General features: G+C 31.7%; 1 long non-coding RNA gene across 5 annotated transcripts in view; it reads right to left on the minus strand.

The window, feature by feature from the left end:
* LOC106677787 (uncharacterized) overlaps positions 1 to 5,331 on the minus strand; it is a 35,514-nt gene extending 30,183 nt beyond the window's left edge. For 4 of the 5 annotated variants that reach the window (XR_010844291.1, XR_010844290.1, XR_010844287.1 and 1 more), the window contains exons 1-2: positions 5,169 to 5,331; positions 4,551 to 4,725 (exon numbers count right to left, since the gene is read on the minus strand). This is a non-coding gene — a long non-coding RNA (uncharacterized lncRNA). Of the gene's footprint in view, positions 1 to 4,136; positions 4,403 to 4,550; positions 4,726 to 5,168 lie in introns of those variants that run through there. The other variant, XR_010844289.1, reaches the window with a different exon arrangement.
* Between the last annotated feature and the right edge of the window lie 11 nt (positions 5,332 to 5,342).

Below are 5,342 nucleotides of genomic sequence, written 5' to 3' on the forward strand. Positions count from 1 at the left end.
ATATTATATGTAATAGTCAGTCAGGGAGAGGGGGGAGATCAAGCCATATTCAATCAGGTTGTAACATAGCATGGAAAAGTAGAATGAAATCAAAATTTTAAGAACATTATATATAGTTGTCGCAGTGCTTTATTAGTTATTAAAATTAGTATTTTCTGGAAAAAAAATAGTTAAATTAATAATGTTTTCACTTCTAGGTGGGGGAGGAGAGCAGCTGCCCATGATGAGAAAATTACCTACAATTCATTTCTATCATTTTCTTTTTGGTACAATTTGTGGTTTTCACGCAATAATAGGAGTTCAAAAAGTATTTTAGATTAAAATTTCTAATTATTTTACGCTTTTGAGGTGTCAATTCATGTTGAGGTAATAATCACGATCTTAAGATGGACAAAAATGTTTTTACGACAAATTTTGGAAATCGTCAAAATATTTACTATAAATTGCAGTTTTTTTTAAAGTAAACTAATTCTATATTAAAAATACTAGAAAATTATTTGTTTTTAAATACCTGTGAAAATAAAGATTTTTGGAAAATAGTTAAAACACATTTTTTATAGCGTTTCAAATTGTTAAGTATATTGTAATATTTTATGACATTACTAATAATTTAAAATCAATCATGTGTATCATATGATAAACAGGTTTTAAGGGCAAATAGAATCGTAATTAACACTTCATCTTTGTTATTTTCAGTTTGTTACTATGCACTTTTTAAGTCTTGCTTGGATTCATTTCTATTCAATGAAGTGTGGAGAAAAAATATTTATTTTTAATTAAATATTTTTAATATTTAATAAATTCACAGAGAATTTAATCTTTAAATACTATATACAATAGGAACTATTTAAAATGACATCTTGACACTTTTACACCAACTATTTCACTTATTTCTCACGTTTATGATTACATTGTCCATTATCAAAGGTTAATCTAAAATTTTAAATATGGCCGCAAGATTATCAGGCTTTAGGTTATATATTTTAAATTGTTAGCTAGGGATTTCTGTAAAGTTCTACCCTTTCAAAGAGCTGACCACTCATAAAATCCATAAATTTAAATTTAAAAAATATGAACATTTATAGAAAAAACAGGATACAAGGGTACGCATAAAGGAAGCGGCCTCTTTGAATACCTGAAAATTCCTTCACCATAATATCATTCACACATCCTTATAGCACAAGAGCCCGGAGGAAAATGTCGGTTATTTCACTCCAATTGATTACTTTAATAAAAACTATGTATAATTACTAGTCAAAATTGATGAGGCTGTCAAGTATAGTTTCATTTCAAAACGCTAAAATAAATTTATTAATTATTGGAGAAGTTTGTCGGGGGGTGTGGTCAGCAAACAACAACATAAATAAACAAAACCATATTTATTTAAATAAATTTATTGTTCATTCTGAGCTCCATATCTTTAAAACTACCTAAGAGAACATTTAAAGTACAGTATATTTGTTTGAATGCGAGCCCTATAGAGCTATTTACGTTCAATAGTTTATTAGATGCAGTTTTTTAAAAAACAAAATTCATAACGAAAAATCAATAGCTATTGAGTTTACTTTTGGAAAAACTATATCTCAGGAATCATAAATACGTACAGATATCTCTTAGCACTCAAATTAAAGCTAGCTTGTACGCTTCTCAGAATCCATAAGGACATTAATTGTTAGTAATTTGCTCTTCCATATTTTAATATCAGATCATCTTATCCTAAAAGCTCTCTTTGCAAGATATAAGCAAGAAAAAAATCTTTTTTATGATCTCTCATTTCCTTCATTATGTTGGACCTCAATTCCCAACATAATTATGAAAATATGTATAACATTGTATAGTTAGAGAAAATGCTTTTATCGACACAACTTTTAAAATCAAGACTATTAATACCATGCATAAAACGATGGTTTGTTTTGTATACTGCACATTCGTACAGAAGATATGAGGAACCTTTAAATTCATATAAAGTGAAAAAAAAAAATTGTATTTTCATATATACAATGTTCCCAATTTGTCAATAAATTTTGTCCCGTTCCTGTCTGTAAACAATCACATTTACTACAACCGATTGTCCGTTACTAAGGATTGTATGGCTTGGTGCCTAGATGGTTCCATATCAATTTCATCAACTTCCATCGATTACTTTCACTTACTTGTGTGCAAACATATTTTCCTTGATACATCCGAAACGGCTTGCCCAATTAGAGCTAAAGTAGGAGGAAAGTTGAGAATTGGCCTGGTATGAATTATGTCAAATTACATCTATTACTACGTGAAGACACCTCTAGCTTATAGAGGTAGGATGACAGAATACCGCCCTCCCGCAGGCTCAAGTGAATTTAATCCTGTTGTCACGCTGCGATTGCCTTTGCGTGCTTCTAAGCTAAATTGATTTAAGATACCGCGGGTTAATGGAGTGCTAGAGAGGAGAAATATTGAAATCAATAGAACAATATAGAGAAAAATCATTTCTATGAAATCCAACGCATCCTCAGTTTAAAAATTAAAACATGAGAAGTTGTGCAAGGAACGAGATCTCTGCGGAAATGAAAATTGAAAAAAGAGCAGTACAAATGAAAATTAAATTTCTTTAATTTTCTGACATGAGTGAATAGGCCAAGCGATGCTACCAACATCTGCGATAGGCAATACTGATTGTCAATATTGTCGATGACCAAAGCCGGGCATTTATTATTATTTAAATTTTTTGTTTTTTATAACCCACACTTAATATATATCGGTTATAAGTTGTACTTGTTGTCCAGCTCCCTACTCCTAAATTATATGGTCTAAAGCAACAGTTGCCACACGTTTTATCCGCGGAACCTTTCTTAGGATAAACATTTTTTTTTTGGCATCCTTGTTGAGCTAAAAAAAATTTTTAGAAAATAAAATTGTCAATTACAGAAATGTTTTTTGTTTTTTTTGTAAAATTTTTGAGAAAGTTGCATCCACTAGCAGCACCCTTGGCATACGCTTGGGACAGTAATTTGCAAACTGGGTTATCCCAAACATATGTTACTTTCTAAAAATATAAACAAAAAAATTAAAACTAAAATAGCAAATATATAATATGGTGCATTACACCATTTATTTTGCTACATATTCAACCGCTCAAGAATAATTGTGCTGAAAACGTTTTTTTAGCCCGACAAGGGTGCCGCGAAATGCTTTTGGAGGTGCAGCGAAAAGCTTTAGGAACCACTAGTTTAGACCTCCCTAGAGAGCCGCGACAACCACTGGTATAAAGGGTCAAATCTTCCAGAAACTGACACAGTACCAACTCAATATTGCTATAAATTCCGTAAGGAAACAAATGAAATAATTACAACTTTTAAAAATGGGTTCTGAAGCCCTCTTGGGGTCCATTCAGCCTCATAAAGTCAGTACCCTTAATCAGGGAAAAATCTGATGGTTGTATAACCGTTCTTCTAAAAACAGCGCTACCTTACAAAGTACTGAACCTATGACCGTTCGTGGTTCGTAATATTCACATGATTATTATTTTAAAAATGAACGCCATCTGTGATTGATTTGATTCAAAACAATACTCTTTCCCGAGAATGATAGCTGTAACTTGTATTGGTAAAAGAAGAGCCGATGTCCATTTTATTCGTTTTGAAAATATGCTGCTTCAGAAATACTGGCCGTTTTTCGTTTTATTTGTTTTGGATTAGACATTGGCCCTTTGTAAAAGTTTCCAACTTGAAATCTAGTAAGATTAGGTCATTGGCCTTAATTATATTTATTACTCCCACGTTTTCGAATTAACAAATGGCATAAACACAAAATTGGGTGTACAAGGACAGTGGTCCTTCTTTTACCAATGTAGATATATTCCACTTCTTTTAAAACACATATTTTTAATTACGAAGAGGACATTTTAATTTAAATAGTTTTTTAAACGACCTAAAAAGAAACAAAAAATGCTTATTTGCGAAATAAAATCAAAGATCTACGGCTCCAGAACTAATATGACGTGTATCGTCTTTTTCAAAAATCAAAGGAGTGCGTGGTTTGAGTTAATCAATTTCGATCGAAATGGTACATATGTAACCGTTTCATTGAATGGGACCTTGATGATTGAGAAAAAAAAAAAAAAAATCATCCCAAAAAAATCTTTACTTTATATCTTGAGATCGACTGTCAAATGAAATCGATATGGTTCTTCAACAAAAACTTTTGTTTTTGAGAGTAGATCAAAAGAAATCCGCAAAAGTAAAATAAATATTCCTTTTTTGGTCTAATAAATGGTACTAGATTACAAGACAAGCTTCATAGGTGAGTGAGTTAGGGACTTCCTAACTCACCTATATAGAATGCACGCTGTTAACACAATGGCCAGACCTCTACTAAAACGGACTCGTTGGGAGTTTGTGTATCTCTGAGCGAGCGTTTCGAGCTAAAAAATACAGCAGTGCTTCAGAATAGGAATTCTTAACTTAGGAATGTCCCACCGCTGGAGCTTGTTAAAACAAGCTCCAGCGGTGAGAAATTCCAATATTACCTTTACAATTACAATTACTTGTAATTTATAATTACAATATTACCTTTCCGAACTCCATAACTTAAATTTGTGGTATTTTAACCAAAATATGTTCTAAAATCAAATGATGGGTAGCTTGAATATAAAAAAAAATTGAGGCAGTCTTGGAGCTGGCCGACAACAGCGAAACTTCTGGTATTTAAATTTTATTTATAATAATCATGCATTCCCTCTTACAGCTGAAAGTGGAAAATATTAGTTCCAGAATAATAATTAGAATAGAACAGCCATTTCCTTGTCAATTTTAACAGGAAAATATTGTATACTGCAATAGGAGAGTATGAGGACAGGAGCCCACTCAATCGGCCAAGCACTGCCAGGATTGCTAGTTCCTCTAACCTTTGAATCTCCTATTACAATATAAAATTTTCCTGCTAGAATTGATCAGAGTTGCACCTCTCCCTCCTTCATCACTTTCGTTGTATCCAGTCACGAAATCAATTTGCTCTAATAAGTTTTTTCCTTAGTTTTAAATCGTCAGTAAGGAAGTTTCACTTCAAAATTAAGTACCCAACAGAAAAAATTGGTTTTTATTCCTATGAAGTCCAAGTCATTAATAACTTATAATTAAGAAAATTTTGACCATAACCCTTTTATTTATATATAATATGAAATTACTTACTGTTGCCTGGATAAAATAAGCTAAAAATAATGGTATACAGTTAGCACTTGAAACTACACAAAACAGTGTCACTAACAGGATAAGTATCATTTGTTTTTTGAATCTAAAGCAACGCAATTAGATTATAATATCCTCAAGCAATAGTTAACTTTTCGCGCCTCGATGCGTGCGATT

This window comes from Halyomorpha halys, unplaced genomic scaffold (genome assembly GCF_000696795.3).
Source record: "Halyomorpha halys isolate HHAL.00 unplaced genomic scaffold, Hhal_1.1 Scaffold108.1, whole genome shotgun sequence".
Taxonomy (NCBI): Eukaryota; Metazoa; Arthropoda; class Insecta; order Hemiptera; family Pentatomidae; genus Halyomorpha; species Halyomorpha halys.